This window comes from Manis javanica, chromosome 9, assembly GCF_040802235.1.
Source record: "Manis javanica isolate MJ-LG chromosome 9, MJ_LKY, whole genome shotgun sequence".
In the NCBI taxonomy this organism is placed as follows: domain Eukaryota; kingdom Metazoa; phylum Chordata; class Mammalia; order Pholidota; family Manidae; genus Manis; species Manis javanica.
This window is the reverse complement of record NC_133164.1, coordinates 102,446,922-102,472,818: the sequence shown is the minus strand read 5'-3', so window position 1 is coordinate 102,472,818 and position 25,897 is coordinate 102,446,922. Positions and strand designations below refer to the sequence as shown.

Here is a 25,897-nt window from a genome sequence, read left to right as displayed (position 1 = left end):
CCTGCTCCAATGGCAGCCTGTACCCCCATCCAGCCCCTGGCTACCCTGCAACTTGTCCCGGACACATGCCATGTGTGGCAGACAGAACCCTAGGAGGGTATTGGGTGTATACCTTCCAGCTACTCAGTCAAACACTAAACAAGATACTTCTGTGAAGGGATTTTGCAAATATAATTAAACTCCAAATCAGTGGGCCTTAAGATAGGGAGACTATTCAGGAGGGTCTGATCCAGTCACACGAAGCTCCTAAATCTGGCGCTGGAGGCAGAGACAAATTCAAAGCATAAGAAAGACTCGATGTGCTGCTGCTAGCTCGAAGAAGGAGGCAGCGTGTGCAAGGAACACCACAGCAATCCCTGGTCAATGACCAACACGGGAAAGGGCACCTCAGGCCTAGAACTGTAAGGAAGCTAATTCTGCCAACCATCAATGAGCAGATTTTGTCCCCCAGAACGTCCAGATAAGAACACAGCCTACCCAATACCTTTATTTCAGCCTCATGATATATTAAGCCAGACTTCTGACTTCTAGAACTGTGAGACAATAAACAGGTATTGTTTTAAGTCTCTAAGTTTGTAATAATTTGTTGCACAGCCGTAGAGAAGTCACACATGATGCTCTTTCTGCCTCTATGCTTTTGCTCATATTATTCCCCTTCGCTCCAACTACCAAATCTAAAGGTCCTTATGCTCATGGAATGCTAGAACTCACCTCAGAGGCCATCTGGCAACTAGCACAATGACTTGGTTTCATGAGGGCTAATGGGTAAAGCATTCACCTGCCTTGGCCTATGGGTATGAATACTGCAACTTCTACTACTAACAGGAATGGCTAATGTGTACTGCTCCCGAATCATGTGCTACGCATTCTTGTCAGCACTTGAAATGCCATTCCTGCTCAGCCCTCACATTAACTCTAGGAAATCAGCATGATCATACTACTTAGGAGAGAAAACTGAGGTTCAGAGAGGCTAAGTAACTTGCCCAAGTTTGCACAGCAGAGCTCCAAGTCCACCTACACCCCACTGACTCTTCATCCTACCTCCTGGCAGCCTGCTCAGCCCCTCAGGGCATCACCCACTTCTCCATTCCCCATGGCCCTGCCAATGCCCACCTTCAACCGCTTACTCCCCACCTAGACTGGGGGCTCTGGAGGGCTGGGCCCCAGGGCCTAGCTCAGTGCCAGAGTGTGAGTAGGCGGCTGGCCTCTGCAGGATGGGATGATAAGGCTGACGCCCAGCGAGTGCTGAAAAGGGAGCTGCCTGCATGAAAAGCCATGGCTTAAGGCCTCACCCATTGTTCCTCGAATACTTAAGATCTTATCTAGGGCTTCCTGGCACACTTCACAGGTACAGGAGGAGGACTGGGTTTTGCAGGAACTAGACAGGAGTGTTTCCAGGAGGATGGAGTGCCCAGCTCTGCCTGCAGGAGCAGCTCTGTCCTGCCCTGCTGACTCTGCCAGCTCTCACGGGTCTTTCACAGGCCCCCACCATAGTGCTGGAAGGGCACCTGGGGTCAGTAATCATCCCAAACACACACTGGCTCACTAAGGAAAGGGACAGTCATTGAGACCCATTCCCACCCTGCAGAATTTGATGCCCAGAGGGAAAAAGAGGACTCCCCACACTGGTCACTTGTCTTGGATGCCGCCCGTGTCCTCACCACCACTTGGCCCCCCTCCTGCTCCAGTCACTACTGCCCGGTCAGATTCACGTGGGGTAACCTAATAGCACCTCACCTCAGCTGCCTGGGGCTCCTCTGACACATGCCAGCAGATACCTGCAGGACCCACGTGGCACCTGGTACCAACACCTAGAAGTGGGAGATGCTAACAGCCCCTGGAGCAGCCCTTGACCAGGAAAAATACCCCTTGGTCTCTTAGCTGACAACTGAGGAGCGTGCTCCATGGTTCCTCAGTGGGTCCCAGTGGACTGAGCCCAGCTGCCCACAGTGGTGTCCAGATCCATACACCCCTTTGCCTGACTCTCCCTCTCATGTCACCCTCCCCAGGGACTCCTGTTTTGGTGGTACTTCCAGGAACTCTGCTTTCCCTGGTCAGGGGGGAACCAGGCCATATGACTTGGGCTCATTGTACCTTCTAGCAGCTGAAAAGCCCCTCCTTCAGCAGAAAAGCCCAGAGAAGAGGGAGGAGAGAGAGGAAGAGGATGCTGTCCACACCATCCATCTCCTCTGCTATCAGGCTGAAAGTTCAGTCAGGTACTCACGTCCCCATTTTTTTTTTAATTACTGTGATGCAATATCCATAAAACGTACTATTGCAACCATTTTTAAGTGTACACTTCAGTGGCATTAAGTACATTCACAGTGTTATGTAAGCATCATCACTATCTATTTCCAGAACCTTTTCATCATCCCAAACAGAAACTTTGTGCCATTAAGCAATTCCTCATTCTCCTTATCTCAGCTCCTGGCAATCGCTACCCTGTCTTCTGTCTCTATGAATTTGCCTATTCTGGGTTCCTCATACAAGTGGAATCAAACAATATTTGTTCTTTTGTGATTAGCTTATTTCACTTAGCATAATATTTTCAAGATTCACTCACGTTGTAGCATGTGTCAAAATTTCATGCCTTTTCATGGCTGAATAATACACTGTAATATAATTGTATGTATATTGTATATATAGACCACATTTGTTTATCCATTCATCCACCAATGGACATTTGGGTTCTTTCCACCTTTGGCTACTGTGAATAGCTGCTGTGAACATGGGTCTACAGGTATCTGAGCCCCTGTTTTCAATTCTTTGGGGTACGCACCCAGAAGAGAAGTTCTGCTCTATTTTTAAGGTGAGAACAGTGAGGAGGCACGAGGCACTAAAGAGATGCCTTCCTCATGGGCATGTCCTGCTCCTTTTCTGTCTCTGCTCAGAGGTCAACCCATGGCTCAGTTCCTCATCCACAGCAAGATCAGGGAAGGGAAATCCCCACACAGCTGGGCTGCTGGCTAAGCAGACAGAGCCAGCAAGGGCAGCTTATGTTTTAATGATCAGTGAAAGAGATAAGGGACCCAGAGCAGGAAGAGAGGAGCGCGCAAGAGGGGAAGAAGTAGCTCCAGCATCCCAAGCAGAGGACAGATCCTGGGAAAGTGCCCAGCAGCAGCAGCCCTGCCCCTCCCCCTCCTTTCCCACCCTCCCCCCCCCCATTGTCAGGTGATGGACAAAGGAACAAAAAGGCAAGCAGCAGGAGTGGGAAAACGCTGAGGCTGCTCTTTGCTGCAAAGGGCAGGCAGCCCTGAGCCAGCCGGCAGGAGGTGCGGCCTGGGTGGGCACAGCTTTAGGAATGCACTTGGGCTGGGGATGCAGAAGGCCATGGAGGGGTGGGGGTCCTTGGCTGTGCCACTCAGACAGGACTGAGGCCCATCTACAGCCCAGTGAAAGGTGTGGCCCCACTCTCTCTCCTTCTGGTATTGATGAGGGACCCTGTCCTAGCCCCAGGATCCCAGGGCACCCCCTGCTGCAGCCAATCATGTTCTGTTCTTATCACTATAGCCGCTGGGCCTGGCTGACTATTTTTAAGGCCAGAAACAGAAACAGCCACGTTCTTTGATGAAAAGGCACCTTTCTCCACACCTGTGTCCTCCCCAGCCAGACCCAGGCAGCTCTCCCGTTGCTGCCCTCTGCCAGAGCACTGTGGCTTCCCTGGGAAACCAGTATCCAGCAAAGGTGCTTCTGCTGACACGGGGGCTCTCGGCCTGAGGTTGGGAGTCCACTCCCCACTCTGGCCCCACCTGCCTCTGAGTCTGGGAGAGCTTGCAGCGCTACCCTCAGGGGCTTGGAGGAGGAAATCAGAGGGCTGACATCACTGAGCATCCACAGGCCCTGAGACTAGAAGCTGGAGCCGGTTCAGCACCCTTTTAAGCCTGCCCTGTGACAAATGGCATTAGTAGCTGTAAATTTAGCCAATCCCTTTAAGAGCAGCCGAGGCATTAGAGGCATTACCTCCTCTCCCAATGCCCAGGACAAATTCATTGACCTGCAAATCAGATGAGACACTTCTGCTCCACTGCCACCAGCCTTTCTCTAGGGAATCCACCATTCCAGGCCCTGAAATGAGGCAGCACTGTACCCCTCACTCTTATCAGACCCTTCTCCTTCAGCCCCTCAGCATGCAATTCACCCTGGGCAGCACACCCTTCTGCCACCTCAAAAAGGAAGCCTTGGAAGCTCCTCATTTCTGCTTTCCTAATGCAGAAATGGGGCTTTTTGTGGGGCTTTTGGCTGCTGCAAGGGGCCCAAGCTCTTGGGCTCTGGGCCAGCAGCAGGGGAGTGGTATGGTGCTCTCGGGGGCTTGCTGTGGGCTCCTGAGCTCAGAGGAGCTACGGTCCACACTCCATCCACCGGTTCCAGCAGGACAGCCACTCCACGGGTGGAGACAGACGGGCACGCCTGAGAGGTGGATAGGCAGCTGAGCCCAGCACACCGCCACCACTCACATGCTGGACCACACCCACAGCTGCCTCCCCACCTTTCCCATAGCCACGGTGCACTGCAGCCTTGTTCCCCTTGGGTCCCCCTCCCGGTGGCACAGATCGGTTCCCTCTCCCCTTCCCAGTTCCTTTAGTGCTGGCACCTGACACCTTCACCCAGAACCTGCAACAAGGGATTTCTCCTTTGCCGGCTGTCAGGTGGCCCAGGGCAAAGCCAGGCTGCACACCACCTGCTGTGTGTGGGAGGAGAGAGGCCTTGCTGCCAGGCAACAGGGGACACTCACAGCTCTCCCTGAGGAGGCCATGGAAACCCCTTTCACAATGTCCTGCTGTCAACCCACCCCCCTCCACGTCAGCCCATGGGACTCCAGAGAGAATGCCTTTCTCTGACTGTCTGCAGCCCCAGGACTTGGCCACTCCTGTCAATGCTGGTCTGGGCACTCGGGGCCATGCTGTCATTTGCTGAAGAGAAGCAGGGCGATTTGGTGCATACCTCTGCATACAGAAGCCTCCAGTTCCCCCACTCTGGAAGTGATAAAGTTCAGAAACATTTGGAGGGGCTCTACCTTCCCATGGGAAATGTATTTCTTTCATGAGGCATGATCAAGAGTTTACAGTGGCCAGAGCAGTGCTTTGTGAACTTTAATGTGCACACGGATCACAGGCAACCTTGTGAAAGTGCAGATTCAGATTTAGTGGATCAGATGGAGGGCCTGAGAGTCACATTTCCAACCAGTTCCCAGCTGATGGTGTTGCTGGTCAGAGGGCCTCACTTCGAACAGCCAAGATCTGGGACACCTCTCATTTCCTTCTCATCCACTATTCAGATTTCCCACTCTGGTCTGGAAATTCTCTATCTCGACCCTCTGGCTCATGGGTAAGCACCCTGAAGAGTGGCCCACATGGGGCCAAGCAGGATCCTGACAGGCTGAATTATTATTTACTGGCAGACCTTGGGACCCACCTCTATGTCCTGCGCTTGAATTCTTTATAGGTTTTTATCTTGTCTTGACAAGACTGCCTGATCCTTTAGGCCCTGATCCTCAGCCAGGTATATGTAACAGCACCCGCCATACCGGGCTGCAGCCCAGACACATGCAACTGGTCTGAACAAGCTGGAGGTGCTCTTGAAAGCGAAGCCTCATGATCTTACTGGTCCTTAGAGAATCCAGCCCCTCACTGAGCAGAACAGGACACGGGAGCCCAGAAAAAGGGAATGACTTGCTAGGGTCATTCAGATGCCTGTGGATAGAACTAGGCCTGCTGCTCAGGTCCCCCGACTCCAAACCCCTCAACACTCTGCCATCCACAGAAACCCCTGCTGACCTGAGCCCCCTTCTCCCTCTCTCCCAGTTACTCCAATGTCTGTCTTTGGAGCCCCAAAGCAGTTCTGGGTTACAGTCATACATGCCAGGCAGTAATGACAGGACAGATATGTGTAAACAGCAGATGGCCCCCAAATCACCACATCACTTTCACCCTCTCCTGAGCCCCCACTCTCTGTAGGGGCTGTGATGATGTTGTGTACTAGTTGTTCCAGAACATGCATGGAGAAGACAGTTGGGGCTTGGGCCTCATTGGTCTCTACCTGAGGACTTCCTCCAGGAGTCACTGAGAAGGTGAACTCGATTCTGTGATAAGGGGACTGATCACTACGGGCCACAAAGGCAAGAGATGCTATGACTCTCTTCAGCACGCCCACTGGCTCTGCTGGCTGCCCCCGCTGCCCCCAGAGGGTCTGAGAAGGGAGGTTGTGGGGAGGGAGCAAGAGCGCCCCCTGGTGGGAGGAGGGCGCCTTGAGGGGTCCACGCTGGGGTACTGTGTTGGATTCCAGGCTCCTGCCGGGGACTTCTCTGAGGAAGAAAACTACAACAGCTTCCCCAGCTCTGCAGAGGCCTCCACACCCGCACATGGGCAGCCAGTGGGCAGGGCACCAGGGTGGGTAATTAGCCCTGGACTTCCCAGTTGTTCACTGTCCACCCTGCCCTTCAGGCCCCTGAGGCCCTTAGCAGCCTCTGCTGGGCTCCCCGCATGACCCTGCACCTGCTCCCTCGGCACGGAGCAGAGGCTGCCTCCTGCCACCTCCTCATCCTCCCCTGTGCTGTTACCCAGCTCTCGTCCTGTGCTTGAATTCTTTATGGGTTTTTATCTTGTCTTGACAAGACTGCCTGATCCTTAAGGACCGGGTTCACCTATACTACCACCCCAGGCCCCGGAAGACAGCCTGACCCACGCCCACCCAGCACGCACTCTTCCTAGAATGGGCCTCTTCTGCTCCCCTGCCCTCTGCCACTGGGCCCAGGGTCTCTCCCAACCCATCCTAGCTCTTAGGCATTAAAGGCAAGGGTGCTGGGGATGAACCTGTTCAGTCCCTCTCCCGCCAGCCACTGACGTCACCTGGTCCCAGAATGAAGTCTCCAACCTCTTCCCACCAGATTTAAGAGCCTCCTGGAGGCAATTCATTTCAGCTAATGGGTACTGAGCACCTGCTGTAAACCATGCCCTATGGGCACCAGGGGGCATGAAAGTCACAGGTGAAGCCCCACAGAGGAGATACATGTACCAAAGCTGTCACAGTCGTCAGTGTCACTGGCCAGCCTGTCGCACCCCTGGCTGGAGTCAGGTGGCTTCCTCACTGCTCCCTGTCCTCGGGCAGGGTAACATATCAGTTCGGGTTCCAGTCCTGGCTAAAGTACTTCCTAGCTCTGGGACCTGGGGCAGCCTGTTTCCTCATCTTTCAAGTAAACTGATGATGAATATCATAAAGTGTTGTGGAGATTGAGTGAGAATGCATAAGAAATGCCCAGCATACAGCAACCCCTCAATCACTGGCTGTGACTATCATCTGACAGTGTGACTGCCCCAGCCATGCCCCACTCTGTCTTCTGCAATGTCGCCCACCTGTGCCTCTCCAAACTGCACCGTCTTCTTCAGGGCTGGGCCTAGACACCCCTTGTTCATAAAGCCCTTGCCTGGGCACTCTGGCTATGCCAGTCACTGCTGGTTCTGAACTCCAGTTCTCTAGGCCTCACCGCTCCCTAAATGTCTCCCCACTCTGAATAGCCTGTGCTCTGCTTGGACCTCAGTCTGTCCCTCTCCTGAACTCCAGTTCCTGGGTTGACCTCAGCTCTGTCAAACTGCGTGAACTCAGGGGAACTCTCCTCCACAGGCCCCATCACCAGCCTTCAAAACCTTCTGGGCTGATGGACAGAGTGAAGGTGAACTCAGAGCATGCCCAGAATGGAGACTAACAGAATCCTGCCCTGAGTCCAGGACACACCTGTGGGAGCACCTCAGGTTAAAGCCAGAAACATCTTCCAAGCATGGTGGCCCCAGCACCCCAGGCCTTCCATCTCAGGTGACATTCTCTCTCCATTGTCCTCATGGGGTAACCAGGGTCCCCAGTCAGTTCCCGAACCAGAGCCCAGCTGGAGGAAGGACAATACAGAGCTGTTCGGGAGAGCCTGACAGGGGTCTTCAAAGCCGGGAACAGGTTTCACCTGGCCTGGCCCTGGATGGGGCTGTGACCCCACAGGCCTGTCCCACAGCTGGGAAGGCAGAGCTGGCTCACTCTGAGAATAATACCCCTCGTCCTCTCCTTTCCTTATCCTCACAGACAGCTCAAGCCCATCTGCTGCATGCCACCCTGACAGTGACCCTGCCCCTCAGAACGCCCACAGCAGCTGCTCACTGGGCCTTTGGCCTCTGCCCCCCACCTTGTAGGACTAACTCATCTTGCATAGGAGCATAATCGCAAAGCAGGGATTGCAAATGTCCACTTGGGCCATGTTTGGGCAATTGGTATGTTTTGTTTGGCCTACTTGGTATTTTTAAAATATTCGAGCCAATATTTACAAATCAAAATATTTCAGGTAAAAATCCCCATTTCTCATCTTCGTGAAACATTGGGAGATCTAGTAACACTGTTCCCTTCCCACACTGCACACATCAGCTCTACCTAAGCAGTGATGACTTCTTCAGATGGTGTGCAATCTCCAGTTCTCCACAGACCCCGAAACTCCCTAATGTCTCCCTGCTGCCCAGAACCATCACTCTCACATGGCTCCATTCACTCACAGGCATCCAACTTTGAGACCCCTTGCAAGAAAGTAATTGTAGCTGGACTATGACTACAAAAATGAAGAATGTCCCTGAGAACTTGGACATCAAAAACAAGGGCTTTTCCTGGGAGTTACAATGTGAAATCCATACATGATAGGTCGTAACAGAAATATTCAAAGTCACTACAAGGAGGGAGAAAGAGGTTTCCAGACCAGCAGGACTCAACCCAAACCTGGCTGAAGATAGCCACAGAGATATTATAAGAAGATGGTGTCACTCTGAAGGGATTGGGCTGCATTAGAAGCAAAGAAAAGAGCTGGACACAGAAAGCAGTGCACCCCTGAACTCTGTCCAGGAGAAGGGGTGTCCCTTCTGGGTGTCTTGGAGGAGGACCCAAGTCAGGGCATGAGGCCATCCCACTGCTCCCTTGATGCCCCACCACACTCCAGCTTGGTCCTGAAGTGGTCTGAGGGGCTACCCTCTTCCTCAGCTAAATTATGAGCATTTAGAAGCCAAGGACATGTCTACTCCTTTCCTGTTCCCATGGGAGCCAGACCTGGGCCCCATGAGGACATTCAGTTAATCACTGAGTATTTGGTGATGGACCCCTAGAAATCATAAAAAGTCAGCAGGTAACTGATGCTTTATTCCCCTTGGTATCAGCAGACAGGCAGCTGATGGTCACTGATGGGCTTAGAGTGGGTAGCACCTTGACAGTGGAACCAGCTGAAACAGGCAGGGGGTGGGCCCTCTTTGTCTGAGTAGCCCATATGTATCACACACAATGCCTGAGGCTTGCTGGACAGCTACCATGGGAACCTTGAACTTGATCCAAGTGCCCAGTGCTCTTATAATTCTCCATGAACCACAGGGAAGATTAAGACCTGAGCAGCAAGAGCCCAGGAGTGAAAAACCCACACAAAACAGAAGGCCAGACCTCTGGTTCCTAGAGTGACCTCCAGGCCCAGAGGCAGTATACCATGGCTACCTCTGCCTCTCCTTGGAAGACCCCAGGGAGGGCTACTCCTGCTCAGGGGCACCTGCCCTTTGACCTTTACTGAAGCAGGAAAGCAAACGTTCAATACTGTATTCCCCACAGGCTACTGGTTTCCAAACTCTTTTCCTCCGATACCATACTTATTTTTCAAGTGAAACTCTAAATGACTCCCCTGATATATGAAAGATAATAACTAACACTTACTGAGCATTTATGTGCCAACCTGTGCTAAATGCTCGTTGTATATTCATTTAATACTCAAGACAATCTTAAAACATAGGCACCATTTTTGTGCCCATTGTACAAATTAGGCAACCAAGGCACAGAGGAGCTGCCCAAAGTCATCAGGCTAGTAAGAGGCTGAGTCAGGATTTGAACCCAGACAGAGTAGCTCTAAGATGTGGCTGCTCTGATTAAATGGACGTGAAGTGCCCCAAGATATACTCACTCAGTGTTCCCATTCCTTGCTGATATCCCCTGTAACCTGCTGTACCTGTGGTCACTCCTGAAATGGGCCTTGGAACCTGCATTAGGTCAAGGCTTTGCATCTTCTGCAGGTTAACAGAGCAAGCTGCCATCAGATCTCAACTAGACAGGTGCTCCGAAGTTATCTGGGGAGGTCTGGGAATGGGCTCTGGGCCTCATGTCCTAGGGTCTCCAGAGCCCAGCACCTTCCCACCAGTCACCTTGTAATGACCCAGTGCCATGAGTCAGGCAGGGCATGGGTCACCACCTTTCTTTTACAGATGGGGACCCTGGGGCAATGTGCCTGGGGCCTAGTGACAGGGTAGGACTATAACCCAGTCCTGCTTCCAGCCCTGGGTGTTTCGCCAAAACCAGCAACATCTCAGAGTCCCACTCCTGTGTCATGGGCCACTGAGTCAGTGAGCCTGCCACCAGGCTGTGCCACGATGGGATGAAGCTCTTAGGAATGAAGTAGGGAAGGACAGGACAGAAAACATGAAGGTCCTACATGCTGCAAAGATTTCTTTTGGAGAGAGCATGTGGGAAAGCCAGGCATTGCAGACCACAAATGTTTGCTAGCTACATCTTTTACTCTGGAGCACGTGCAGCCCAGTTATGGAGGTCTCCCGCAATGGACGGCTGAGCCAGAGATGAGAGCTGTTGGCCAATGCCACATTGAAGACTCAGGCAGGTAGTTCTGCCTTGAGTGGGACGGTTTCCCCAAGTGTTTCTCTCTGGGACATGCTGAAGTCAAGTAATTGGGGAAATAGGCAGCCAGAAAATTTGAGCTCCAGATCACTTCAACTGGGAAGTCACTACAGTATGTGTTCTTAAGAACAGGGATCATTTTGTCTTTCCCATCATTCTATTTCCAAGGCCTGGCACAAAGCAGGATTTCACAGAAGATGGAAGGCAGGACCATGGACTGCCTGTGTGAGGCCTATGGGATTGCCCATCTTGAGACTTGTGTCCTGGGAGCTTTCTCCTCTGGGCTGGTATGGCGTAGCTGTAGCAAGGACTCCCAGACACAACCAGATAGATGCCCTGCAGAGAGAGCCCGCCTGGTGGCAGGTCCTGCATGGCTGTTCTTATTAGTCCAGCAAAGTCTTCAGGCTCTATTTCTCATTATCCCTGCAGTTAATTTCACCCACTAGAGCATGGTAGCAACAGATAACCTCTTTATGTGCACGCAGCAGGAACAGTCTGTAGCCAGTTACAACTGCAGGGAGCAGACTGAGTGGTTAACTGGCAGATAATTAACTGAGAAATTCTCCACAGCCCTTTGCAAACTCTTCTGAGAGGAGGAGGATACGTAAAGTCAGAAAGGGGCCTCTCCTTGTCTCACCAGTCACTAAGTTTCACCCCAGAATCCTAGGAGCTTAGAAGTAGAAAAGGCCTTAGAAATCATTGACTCAGGTGTTGTCAAGGACATGGAAAAATCAAAACCCCCATACTGATGGTGGGAATGAATGAAAAATGGTGCAGCTGCTTTGGAAAACAGTCTGGTAGTTCCATGATTAAACACAGTGCTAACATATAACCCAATGATTCTATTCCTAGGTATGTACCCAAGAGCACTGAAAATAAATGTCCAAAAACTTGTACCTGAATGTTTTTAGTGGCATTATTAATAACAGCCAAAACATGGAAACAACCCAAATGCCAACCAACTTATGAATGCACAAACAAAATGTCTTCAAAAAGATCTCACCATGCATATAAAGGGCATATCAAAGTGTGGGCAAAGGGTTTGTTTGCGTTTATACAGAGGATCAAAGCCTAATTTGGCTACCCAGAAAACGAATTAAGATACAATATGAAGAAGAACTTCCAACATCAACATTCTCTGGAAGAGGCATTCCAGAAGATGATCATCAAAAAACTTCAACAAAGATCCTGGCGCTGTTGCAGTTGTAGCTGCATTCATCCCACCAGTTCCTGGACTTGCCATTGGAATGAATAAGGAGATATCTAAGCTGGCCTGTGCATACAGTAAAACAACAAATTTGACTGGATCTATACTGTCGGAACTCAACCAAGAATTAGGAGAAGTGCAAGTTGCAGCGCTCCAAAATCTTGCAATTATAGACTATCTACTGTTAAAAGAACATATGGGATGTGAACAGTTCCAAGGAATGTGTTGTTTTAATTTGTCTAATTTTTCTCAAACTATTCAAATTCACTTAGACAATATCCATCATATCATTGATAAATTTTCACAAATGCCTAGGGTGCCTAACTGGTTTTCTTGGTTTCACTGGATATGGCTGGTAATTGTAGGTCTGCTTTGGTTATGTAGATGTATTCCTATTATGTTAATGTGTGCATGCAATTTAATTAGTAGTTTAAAACTTATACATGCTTATGTTACACTACAAGAAGATATGTCAAAGAAATAATCAATCTTCCCATGTTTTCCTCCATCTGCTACTTCTATACCTTTTCTTCTTCCTTCCTAATTACAACCCTTAAGTAGAATTCATGCCTCATATAGAAATTACCGAGTATCATAATTCTTCCATTGGTAAAGATACCTCAAGACAAATGCTGGGCATAGAAGCCACAGGGCATAAATCTGCAAAGAAGTAAAAAGCTAACCTTTTCAAACAATATTGCTTCTCTCTCACTTACCAACTTTACATTTCCCTGTATGGCCCCGGAAGATGACTGGTTAGCCAGAGACGGGTAAGATTCCTCAAGGGAGGAACAACCTAAGACAGGCACAGTCGCAGGGGGGCCATCAGGTGAGAAATTGGGGATCAACAGAGGTGAGGCTTAGAACCTCACCCCCCCTGTTTTGAGAGAAATCTTCTGTATCCGTGGATATTTTGTTGCCCTTGTCTAGCTTGGATTAATACTTAGTCCATAGGCACAGACCTGATCATCTACATTTGCCCTCTTACAGCACTAAACTATGTTTTCTACCTTTATCTTGCATCTACCTACCACTTCAGCATTTTATTAATAATAATAATAATAATAATAATAATAAGGGAGAAATGTGGGATTCACATATAAATCAAGTATAAAAATCAAACAAATAATCATATTTGACCTGACTGTTTATAGTTCATGATGCGTGATCAAAACCGAAAGTTTCTGTGATGACGGCCCTTGCACTGTTCACCATGTAAGAACTTATTCACTATGTAAGAACTTGTTCACCATGTAAGAACTTGTTCATTATGCTTCAGAAGATTGGAGACTGTTGAGAATTAGGCTTGGGGTTGATTAATGATTGTGCATTGAGTCCCTGATACAGAATTTTATTGTTGTTAACAACCATATATGATCAATAAATATGAGAAGATGTCCTCTCAAAAAAAAAATATTAACTTTAATTTTATAGTTAAAAAAAAAAAAGATCTCACCATGCAATGGAGTGTTATATGGCCATAAAAAAGAATGAAGTACTGATACATACTAAAATGTTAGTGAACCTTAAAAATACTATTCTAAGAGAAAGTCACAAAAGACCACATATTATATGATTCCATTCATATGAAATGTTCAGAACATGAGGCAGAATACGGAGATAGAAAGTAGGTTGGTGGCTGCTTAGGGCTGGGGTAGAGGATGGGGTATGTGGGCAAGGGCAATAGCTAAAGGATATAAAGGTTTTTTTTTGAGGTAATGAAGGTATTCTAAAATTGACTGTGGTTGCCCATTGTCTGTGATTGTACTGAAAACCATCTAATTATTGTCCACTTTAGATAAGTGAACCATATGGTATGGAATTATATCTCAATAAAGTTCTTTAAAAATTAGGGTATCTGTATAAGCTCGCCCTAGGATAATAGCCTTGGGTTGGAATCTGTACCTGATTAGCTTGGAGGCTTCTCCAGAGAAAACTGTAGTTGTGAAAATCAAGTAAGACTACAAATAAATCAACAAAAAGCCTGAACTCTTGAGTCTAGGTTTCCACTAAATCTGGGAGAAATGTCTATAGCTTCCCTAGAAGGGATCCTGCTGCCTCACCAAAGATGGGGATGTATCTCCTGTGCAGCTCCACCCACCCATCCATCCATCCATCCACTCATTTATTCATCTGCACACCCATCTTCCCATCCATCCATCCATCCATCCACCCAACCCACCCATCCATCCATCCACCCAATCACTGATCCACCTCCCCAGTCACCCACCCCCATCCATCCATTCATTCATGCATTCTTCTGTATGTTCATTTACAAAGCACCTACACAAATTTGGTCGATGGTGATTGGGCCACAATAGGAAAGGCAAGAAAGCAACCAGGCAATTGATATTATGAGTCAAATGCTGTGGGGTCTAGAGAAGCAGCACCAACACATAAAAGGAATACCAAAAATGTATTTTTATTAGCTTTCTCTAATTGACAGAAAAATGCAAATATAACTACTAGATATTAAAACCAGGAGAAACCTTAGAGAGCAAAGTCATCAATTTTAAGACCCACCATTATTTTGTGAGCCACAAAGAAAAGAAAAAATTCTAATTACTATGACATAAGGCCTTAATGATGATTCTGGAAGCAAATTGGTCACACAAGCCTCACGTGGCTTTGAGATCATTTCGTTTTTTCTGAGGGATTTGGAGCTTTCTCGCACCTTTGGTAGCACTGCTTACATGCATGAGATTGGCAATTCTTGTTTGACAAGAAAATATGAGTGCAGTCTTTTCCCCAACAATGAACATTTGCTTTTCTAATACCACATCAATGCCCACTGCCTTTCCCAAGTTCTCTGCATACACAGTAACTTACATTGTCAATAATTAATCATGGTGAGATCTTTTTGAAGACATTTTCAGTGATAATTACACTTAACACATGGCTAATTAACACACCTAAGTCAACTGAGGTTATGTTAGTCTGAACAGCATGACTGACTGCTTACACACCAGCTCAGGGAATGATGGCTATGTCAGTATCTGCCATGTGGCTGATGGACAGCGATAGTATGATGTACCCTGATATCAGAGATAGTAATGTGAAAAAAAAATGCCTCCTAGAAGCAATGGAATAGGCAAGCCAATCTCTCACACTACCGATGAGGGAACACAAGCCCAGAGCAGTGACGGGACACATCCCAGACCACAGATTAAGGCCCTTGCTGGCTGAAATTTGGGCAAATGTGTTTTCTTTCTACTCCCCTCAGGCCACCTCCAGGGGACAGCCTTCTCTAATCTTCTCTTACATTTTCTTGCTTATTAAAAAACAAAACAAAACAGTTTGACATGGCAGGTGGGAGGATCACGGGGAAGACAGTGTAGCACAGAGAAGACAAGTAGTGATTCTGTGGCATCTCACTACACTGATGGACACTGACTGCAATGGGGTGTGGGGGAGGACTTGATAATATGGGTGAATGCAGTAACCACATTGTTTTGCATGTGAAACCTTCATAAGAGTGTATATCAATAATACCTTAAAAAAATAAAACAGTTTGTAGAGAATACATGACAGTAGATTAACATATCAGTACATTCAATCTTAGTCCTACAGCCCCTGAGCCCCAAGCCTGTGAAGGTAGGTGATGAGAAACCTTGTTTCAATGCCATCTTAGGGACCAGCTTAAATGGGGAAGTTGGCAAAGAAGGACCATTAGTTTATAGCTGCCATGAGACTGCATTTCCACTCCCCAGGCTGCCATTCGACACTATTGTGTCATGTCTATAAAGGAGGCTATCCAGGTGTGTTCACAGTTACATGCTCTCCCTGTGGGCGGGGCACCTGGGGAGACAGTCTCCCCACCAGGCTGCCTACAAGAGTGTAGCAACACCCTTAGCAAACATGATGTTAGAAACCACTGACTGCTGCACGCGGACAGAGTATCCAGAATTCAGGAGACCACCACACTGATTCTCAGTATCTAAAAGTGCTATTTGTGTCTTGGCAGTATATCTGTCTTACAGGGCACTGGAACAAGATGGGGAAAAACACATTTTCCTTTTGTGAGTCTGGGATTGCAGTCCTGGCCCCTTGACATTAACAAAGACTAACATGGTCAGGTCCTCTTTGCTTCAACAAGAACTTTTCTTTTTCTTTAGGTGGATAAAGAATGGACCTGAAAGCCTTCTGGTGAGGGTAGATCCAGTTAAAATGGGCTTCCCTGAACACAAGGCCAAGGCCTGCAAGACGAACCAGAAACGTGCCTCTCCACGATGCATGAGAACAGAGGCTTGTGGTGACACCCTGCCCTTGTGGCTGAGAGCAGGGAGGGCATATCTCAGATCCAGCAAGGCTCAGCCTCAGGAGGGACACGTGAGTGCAAAATGTAACTAATAAGATTGATGAGCTGCACTGGGACTGATGTAACAGGAGGCCACACAGGGCTGGTCAAGGATATTGGGGAAAAGGAAAGAACTGGTTATTCTGCAAAGATGATGAAGTGTTTGTCCACTTCACCCAGCACTACCCAAGGGAGACAAAAAATATCCAACATCCCGGTCTGAAGTGTGGTGACTGGCCAAGAATGGAGCTGGTACATGGAGCTGTCAGAGCACAAAAGAAATATCCCCCCAGGGCACACCTCATTCAGCTCTACCCTGGACTCAGAGCACGACGGACGCCAATCCCTTCCTCAGCAAGAGCTAGGCACCATGCTGGACCCTGGACACCAGGTGAAAGCACGTGGCCTCTGTGCTGAGGATCCCTGGGGCGGCAGGGAGAAGATGGTGCACATAGGAATCCCTGTCAGAAGCCACAAAGACACAGGCTCAAGGGCACACATGGGCGTCAGCACAGAGTGATGCGTCGACAGCACAGCCTGTGGAGTCAGTGGCCTCTACTGCACGACCTCCAGTAAGTTACAGGACGCTTTCAGCCTCGGTCTCCCCAGCTCCCAACAGGTGCACCTCTAGACAGGGCACCATCAAGAGAATGATGCACGGACATGTAAGACTGGCACAGTTAGCACATGGCGTATGTGGTTGATGTCTTACCTCGGGATCAAACATGCACTAGATGTACAGTAAACAACAGTGATGAATAATAAAGTGTGTGTGTGTGGGAAATAGTGTGGGGAAGAGGGTCTGAGGCCACCTGACCTTGGAGGGAGAGTGGGAGGTTTGCCAGGTGGGGGAGGGAAGAAGCCCTTCATGTAGACAGCATCGCAGAGACACCCCCAAGCCAGAGTGCTGACCCGGGAGGCGGCAACCTCCAGGCAGGGGCCTAGCTGCTGTCCCCTCTCCTGATGCCCCCAGCAGCAAGCCCAAGTGGCTGGGCTTGCTAGATAAAACAGCTCCCATTCTCACCCCGAGAGTGCTGGGCAGAAGGGGTTGAGGTGTCAGAGTGGACCTTGGCCGTGGAGGCAGGGACAGAAGAGCAGTTCTTCTTCCCATGCCCTCAGGCCATGTGCCCACCTGCTGGCCCAGAATGGGCATATCAATTCAACTAAGGTGGCCTCAGGGTAGGACAGGGACCCTGCAGAGAAGCCACCCCAGCCTGGGAGCATCTGCTGGGCCCCATTGCCCTGTTGCCACACCCCTTCCTGCTCTGCCTGGTGGTGGGAATCCCAGCGAGCAGGCCCAGAGAGCCACTGCAGGTCACACCTCTGAGTGCGCAGCAGGCCGGGCTGAGTGGGCACCAGGCCCTGCCTTCCTTCCCCCTCACTATGGGCGCTGAGCCACGAGGGTCAAAGGGGCGGGTTAAATGAGTGAGCCCACCAAGCACCAGGGCCTTGGCACAGCCACAGGCGAGGCACACTAGCAGCCAGCTGAACCGGGGCCTAAATAGCAGGTCTATCACACACACTCAAGTGTGGCATCCGTGTCACTCCCACGCCAGTTCTAGCTTCCCACCCCTGGGACCTCCCTGCGCAGCTCACAGGGACGGCACACTTCTGTTGTGCGCCTGCGGGGGCAGCCACCTTCTGAGCACGTTTCCTGGCACTTAGGACTCACGGCCCCCGGGATACTGGTCCCTTTGCAGGTGCCACATGCTGAAAAACTCAGGGAATGCTGGGTTGGCTCAGGATGCCCCCTGACAGGCTGAGTGTGGAGGAGCCATGGCAGCTTCAGCTGGGGCTCCCAGGGCCCTTGCCGCACATCGCATCGCATCTGGGGGGCCTTGTCTGCCTCCAGCTGCCATAAGTACCAAGTACTGCCCTGACCCTACCAGGAGGACGGTCTCCTTCTCAAAGTTCCCTCTGCCTTACCAATGTAGCCTGGTGCCCTGTTGGCTTGGGAAACTCAGAGTAGGAAAGTGCTGGCATGGACGGGAACAGACCAGTGGGTGCCAAAACGTCAGCACACACAGCAACAGAAAGCAGTTTCAAGTCCCTGATGGGTTATTCTGCCCTCAGGAATTATCTGTGAAGGATGGTAATAATCTGGCAATGTAACCATGTTATGGGGCAAAAACATAATATTTTATATGCTAGGATCTCAATTACATGAAAATGCATAGAAAAATATCTACAAACAAAAAATATCCATAAACATCTCTCAGAGGTGGCACTAGAACTGACTTCTATATTTTCCTTTTTTTTTTTTTCTTCTCAGAAGTGAGCAAGAAAAAACAGAACTATAGTTTAAGAGGCAAAAAAAAAAAAGGTAGGTTGTGAGGTCCCTCCTGCATGTCGATCACCTGGTTGGAACACTGGCTCTGAGAGGCCTCTGCCCTCCCGGACCTGCTGTGAGCCACGGGTCCAGCCCAGACCGGCAGAGCCCGCTGTTCACACCCCTCCTGCAGGGACACTGCCTTATTCGCAAGGCCTTTCTGCATCCGTGAGCCGACTGGCACGGAGGTAATTTTCTGCTCTGGCAATGCCCTAGGGCCCCTGCTGGGTGGGCAGTATCCTGTCTACTAGTCACCCGGTGTGTCATAGCATAATCTGGACTCAGCTGACCCCAAGAAGGGCTGGAGGTGGAGATGGAAGCACTACTGAGGTTGCCGCCATCCCTGGGAAGGAGGAGGTTGGGGACCGGAAGCAGGTAATAACCTGTGGAAGATAATCCCCACAAAGCACTTTTAACTTATTTGAAAACTTCAGCGTACACAGCACTGTTGTCATTTCTGGCACTGTCCTCCTCGGTCATGGCCTGCGTGCTGCTACTGATTCTCTCTGCCTGAACCACCACAGTGAAGTACAGGAGCCCACCTGTTCACACCACAAGGCGATTTCACCATTTCGCATACTTCCTGGCAGTCGATTCTCCTGCTGGCAGCATATCAAAGGGAAATATGTTCCCAAATGCTGACCTTAAAATTTTGAATGCACAGAGATGGCAAATACCATGAGCTTATTCCCAGCTCCCCCAGCCTTCAGCATGCCCTGCTGCCCTGTGAGCTCTCTAGTGTACTTCCGTGTATCATGCTGGAGGGGAGGCAGGCTTTGGGCATGTCTGAGCATCCTGGGATGGTGCCACCTTAGCCCCAGAGCTGAGAGGTGCCTGCTACACCTTCCCGCCTTGCTAATGACACTACACTTCTAACTTCCTTCACACCAAGGCCTCCAAAACCTTCTGAAATATGAATGAGCAGCTCAAAGCTAAATGGTTTTAACAGTTTCTTGTGACTTATAAGGCAACCAAGACATGGGGGATGTCTATGATGTCTCTTAGGTCACCAAACAGGGGAAATCTGGGACCCTGATTAGACCCTCAGAATCTCACCGATTCCTCAGGACCTCAGCTGGGGTTTCTCTGCACACGTAGGCTACCTGCCCACTGTTTCGGGGCCTGGGGTTTGGTGTATGCTCACTCTCTAAGGAATTTGGATGCAGAAACCAGAGGATGGACTGGAAAAGCTGAAGAAGCAAGGAACTAGAGGGGATTAGAGGCCCCACCATGGGTCCTGTTGGAGGCAGAGGTCTGTCCCTTGAACTGGCCATTGGGTCTGCTCATCCGAAATAGCCCAAGTTCTCAGGCTGGAGAAGAGAGAACAAACACCTCAGCAGAGCCCTCTTTTAGACAAATGGGATGGATCTGCATGCCATGGGCTGTTTCCCTGACCCATTCCTGTCCAGGCAACTCCTAGCCAGCCCTCAAAACCCAACCTACATACACCTTCTCCCCAGAACTGGTTTTCTGGTGAGTTATCTGTTGCATGGGCATTGACTCACCATCCACTTACACATGGTTTTCATTGTGGATGTTGTGGGTCCCTCCTGGCCTGCATAAAGGGTGAGATGAGTGTTGTTTGGGGATAATTTGTTACACAGCAATAGATAACTAACATAGCTGCCAATCCTAATCCTAACTGAAACCCTGAACAAGATTCTTCCCTCCTTTGGCTTCAACCCGCTGTCAGTAAAATGGTAAAATGAGAGGGTTGGACTGGGTGATCTCAAAGGTGCCTGCCAACTTTAACATCCTAGAATTCTATGACCTACTCGAGGTCACGCCACAAGAGACGCAGGTCTCCTGACCTCCATCCTTAGAACGGCTGGGCTCAGATGTCTGTTCACTCATGACTACTTAGTGTGACACTTCTGCTCATTGCGCGGTGATGCTTTGGACAGGGAAGAGAAGCAGGATGCCAGGGCGCTCCTCCCATGCCTGGCACCCAGGGCGCTGCACCTCCCCACCAACACTCCTCCTCTTGGCAGACTGGAGGCTGCAGAGCCGAGCCAATCCTGGCGGCAATTCTTTCTGTTCACCGTGACTACCTGATCAGGGCCTCCAGATGAGAAATCAAGAAGGCTGGCTAACACACAGTCAAGGTTAGCAGACCAAAGACAGTGAGCGGCTTCGCTAGGCCAAAGGTTTTCTAGCTTGTTTCACTGCTTATACCATCCATTATGGGTTGCCTTTGCCTTGTATCCCCCAAGTTCATACTTTGAAGTCCTAATAACCAGTACCTCAGAATGTGACCTTATATTATAGAAAGAAAGTCTTTGCAGATGTAACTAGTTAAGATCATATTGAAGTAGGGTGGCCCCTTAAAAGGAGAAATTTGCAGGCACATAGACAGATAGACAGACAGATAGACACACACACACACACACACACACACACACACACACACACACACACACATACACACAGGGAGAACACCAAGGGAAGATGGACGCAGGGACTGGAGTGATGTGCCTACAAGCCAAGAAATGCCAAAGACTGCCAGCAATCTTTGAAGCCAGAGGGCAACATAAAAACAGTCTCCCTCACAGTCCCCAAAAGTAATCAACCCTGAAGGACTCCTTAATTTCCGACTTCCAGCATCCAGAACCTACGAGAGAATAAACTCCTGTTTAAACCACTCAGTGTGTGGTGCTTTGTTACAGCTGCACTAGCACACTAACACACGGTCTGTGCATGGTACACCTGTGCACATGTGCATGTGCACACACGCTACATGCAGTATACATACATACACACACACACTCACCCTGGCATATTTTGTGTCCTACAGAAACATACCCCAAAATAGAAATTAAAAGATAAAAACACAAATATACATAGGAGTTCTAACAGTCTCTTTGGGTGGGTGCCCAGGCACCCGACTTGGGAGACCACCAGGTGTGGTGGCCAAGTTGGCACTAACCACCCATTCCCTGTCTCTGGAGTGCCACGGTGCCTGCAGGCTGGGATCCACATTCTGACCTTGCTCCTCAGCTCTGGAATTGCTCCCTGCTGCCCCTGACCCTGGCGAGGACTGTGCTCTGGCAGGGTTTGGGCGTGGGGAGGTTTTGCACCCGAGGGTCTGGCCGGCCCAGACTCCCAAGCATGCTCCGAGCCTGCTGCGGCCTGACAGGGGTACACAGGTGAGAAAGAGGCCCTCAGGAGGGCAAGCTCCCTTCCTTGGAGAGTTCTTCTCTTCTCCATCCATTAAAAACAAACCCGTGGGGAGCAAGGCTGGAGCCAACTTCAGGGTGGGGCGGCGGATGCCTGTCTGTTGTGGGCATGAAGATTTCTGGCTCCTTCCTCTTTGCCAGCAAGGTCATGGGAGTGCACATGGTGTTTCCAGGTGAGGAGGAAAGGCAGGGAGGGCAGGGTGAGGATGCCAGCCAGAGAATGTGTACGCTCATTCCAGAAATCCCTGCCTGGCCTTGCTCAGCTGCGCAGCTCCCATGTGCAGCTGCCACACATGCCAGCCCCACAAACGCTGGAGACTGTTGCTCCCAGCAGCTAGGCCAGCCGACAGACCCCAGGCCTGGTGGGGAGGAATGCACGCCTCACACTCCCAGCAGCAACAGAACCTGGAGCCAGCAGGACCAGCTACAGACTTTGCAGGGCCCAGTGCAAAATGAAAATGCCAAGTCCTCTTGTTCAAAATAAGAATTTCAAGACCGTGATAAGCTGGGCGCTCACCAAGCACCAAGCCTGCCAAGCGTGAGGCCCCGTGTGGACACACAGTGCACAGCCCCACAAGCTGGCCTGCCCACTGAAGAGGGCAGGTGGGATGGCAGCCACCATGCTCCAGGACCCCAGAGTTGCCAAATAAACTCTCCTCCACCCCACATTTCCGGAGACGGTGACATGGGGGCTGGGTGGGAGTATAAAGTTCACGTGCCAGGAGGCACTTGTGATGCAGAAAAGGTAAATGCCTTTGGTCTGTGTCATCTGGTTGACAGAAAAGAACCCCCTACATTTTTCAGTAGCCTCTATCATATGGTATATGAGTAAATGCCAGATACTCAGAAAAATTGGTCTGAATGAGCCCTTAGCGCCACTCGGCCTGGCCCCAGCTTCATTGCAAGGCCAAAATTATGTTCTCACCTGTGTCAAGCTTATCTCCTACTTACAGATGAGAACAATACCTTTTTTGCCCCTTTATTTTTAGCCTCCCAGGGTTGTTAAGAACATACCACGAGGCCTAAAATACAGAAGAATTCTAAATTGAAATTCTAATACTGACAGAATTCATATTACTAATACCAATAATGACGACAATAAGAAAGATAATTTTGCTTTGATGCAGCTTAGCCCACGCACTATGAACCTGCCCTTTTCTGCAGTCTTCCCCGGTGAATCCCAGGGTTTGCGCTGAAACCCCTGCCCTCCTTGCAAGCTCCCCATGGAGGGTTCCCCCCCCAACTCCCCGTGCATTTCTGCCAACTGCATACTGACCTGAGGGAATCCCTCCTGACTGCTCCTCCTGAACCTGCCTGTGCCTCGCTCCTGCCTGACATGTAATGCCATCGTCTTTCTGGCCACTGAAGATTCCCAGGGTGGGAGGGACAGGAGAGAATTTTATAGAGCTCATTAAAAAAATGTGCTGGCTCATCTGGAGGCAGGATGTAAGCTCTGGGCACAGTGGAATCAGCAAGCCTGGCTGGGCCCCACCTGTTTCTGGGCCTCCCAGCTCCCATTTGCCTACCATTCCCTGCTCCGGAGGCAGCCAGTCCCTCCAGAATAAGAGGCCCCTAAAGTTTTGCAGCAACTCCCTTTGTTCGTCTTCCCCTGGGGCCCCAGGAGCCAAATGCGGCCTGCGAATGAAGGGCCGGCTGGCTTCTGCTTGGCAGATCAGAGCGATTAGTACCAGCCACTCCTGCTAATTGCTGTCCTCGGCAGTGCCAAGCCCTCCCGTCCACTCCTCCCAGAGCCCTCTGCCGGCACACAGCCTCTGACTGTTAATAGTGACAAGAGCTGCATATCATGGGAATTCCGGCGCCCAGGGCTCTGAGGCAGGCTCGCGCCAGTTATTAATGCCAGTTATTAATGCATTCTCTGAGCAGTTAAAGCCCTGCCTTCTCAGCTGAGTCTGAGCCATGGCCAGGGCCATCCCTGGGACGTGAGGTACCTTACAAGCAGAGAGCTTCACCAGAGCCTATTCAACAGTGTCTATGTGAACTGGGGCAAGGCGGAGAACCACTCCCGAAACCTACAGGTATTATCAGGGCGTTTCAGTGGAAAGAACAGAGCCCAAGGAATCCAAAGGGCTGGGCAGGTCCTTTGCCTGCTCTACTGTGAATTTCCGCATCTGTAAAGTGGAGTTAATAGTACTGGTCCCCCCTCCTTCCCTCCCAGAGTTTGCCGTGAGGATTAACTGAGACAACGAACATGGTAAGTATGTGAGTGGCTACTGGCAGCTAAGCCTTTCAGTGCCCTCTCTCCAACCTTGCCTCTAGGCTGTAAAATGGATCCCATTTTAGAGATGAGGAAACTGAGGCCCAGAACGCTCCAGACACAATGGCCACACAGCAGGTAAGAGCATGTGGACACAGGGCCACGGGGACTGCTGTCCTGGTGCTGAGCTCTTCCTGATGCTGACACTATTCCCTCCCACGTGTCCTGTGCAGGGATTGAGGCCACCCTGTACTGCGCCTGCAGGCAGCTGTCGGCCTGGAGCAATGGGCACCACCCCTGAGGGGAGTCCACCCATAACCCACTGGTAGGAGGTGGCTTAGTGGGAGGACCCTGCCCTGCAAGACCTGCTTAGCAGGTGAGGCCATCAGACCGGCTCCCAAGGAGGCCTAGACTGTAGAGCAAGGGATGGGTGGCTTGTCTGTAGACAAGAGTCAGGGCGGGCACCAGACAGGAGCTGAGATGCCCTGAGAGCCTGAGAGGAGGGAGTGGACCCCAGAGTGCCCTCCGTTCCTGAGGTCTGCCTGTCTCCATCCGCACACCCGACGACATGCCCCGGAATGCTGCGCCGGTCTGACTCCATATGACCACTGTCTAAGTTCCTTGGGAGAGGACTGGCATTCACACTACGGTGTACATGACTACCACGAGCAGGTTTCAGTGGAGAGAGGTGGCAGTAACGAGTGGCAGAGGCCAATGGGAACTGAGAGTGACACAAAAAGGGAAGCAAGGAAACGTCTGAAATGGATGTCTGTCTTCTCCCAGTCTGGGTGCTGCCAGGGTGTTGGTCATTCTCTTCCCAGTCCCTGGTGAAGCTGGGGCTTGGGGGGACCCCATGAGGATGACAGCACAGCCTCCTGAGCAGCATGGTTCCAAGGAAGAGCAAAGGATTGGGAATCTAGGAACCCAAATCTAGCGGCTCTGCCATTAACTAGATAACTATATGACCTTGAACAAGTCACCTCTCTGGGCCAGCCTGGGTCTGTAGAAAGGGTGCATTGGCCTATTCTACCTTGTGGGTCCTTTCTGGTTCTCATATCTCCAATGCAGAGACATTTGTTCACTTCCCTCAATGTCCCTCTCCCTGGGCCTCCTGGTTAATGTACAGGCTGGCTGGGCACAGAAGGATTGCCACTTTTGTCCCCAGCTGTGCTGCACAGCGGGTCATGGCTGTCCTGGCTCAGGGCCAGCACTCCGCCCTTTCTGGCATCCACTGTGGCCTCGGAGCAGCAGCTGGGACTGGATTCCAGACTAAATATGGAGCCCAAGCCCAGGCTTCTCCCCACCTGCATGCAGTCCTAGGGCCCAAACCTCCTGCGGCTATGGAGTCAGGCTGCCTGCTTTCCAGCCCTCCCCAAGCGCTGACTCATAAATCCTGCACATGGGCAAAGGCCAGGCAAAGGTCAGGAGGACCAGAACAACAATGAACTTCCAGAGCAATAAAAAAAACACCCAACAAAACCCAGCAGCAGCATAAAGCACTTGCCTGTAAAGGGAAATAGGAGCCCTGCTAGCTTCATGTAACAGAGAAGACTGTAAACCAGTTATGTCCCCAAGCATGTTCATGTCTATTTTCTAGACTGGAACAACATCAGAAAGGTAAAAAATAAAAATGATGCCTGGGTGAGACGTTTCTCCCCTGCCCTCGACTGAAATGGTAATCACACCCTGAAAAGGGGACCCCTGTGACTTTAGCCCTCCATCCTTCGCATGCACACAAAGCACTTCACTGTGAGCAAACCCTCTGTTGGAAGTGCAGGTCCACCAAGCAGAGCACTAAGAGTTTCCAACCTAAAACACCAGGCAGACCCTTACCCCAGGATGACCCAGCGCAGAGCCCATCTCACCCCTTCTCCAGCCCCATATACCTGGGTGACACCTGCTCCTCGGCTGTGGGCTCAGGGGTATCCCGCACAGAGACAAGGTGGAATCTTAACCAACCTGCCCCCCAACCTGTAACATAACCTGATTTGGA

The 25,897-nt window shown here is 50.4% G+C and overlaps 1 protein-coding gene across 10 annotated transcripts in view; it reads right to left on the bottom strand.

Moving 5' to 3' along the window:
* CTIF (cap binding complex dependent translation initiation factor) overlaps positions 1–25,897 on the bottom strand; it is a 290,169-nt gene that overhangs the window by 223,871 nt on the left and 40,401 nt on the right. Inside the window, exon 1 of one of the 10 annotated variants that reach the window (XM_073213027.1) lies at positions 22,966–23,085. The exons of the other annotated variants lie outside the window; for them this stretch is intronic. The gene's annotated coding sequence lies outside the window, so the exon portion shown is untranslated. Of the gene's footprint in view, positions 1–22,965; positions 23,086–25,897 lie in introns of those variants that run through there. 10 annotated transcript variants of the gene reach the window in all.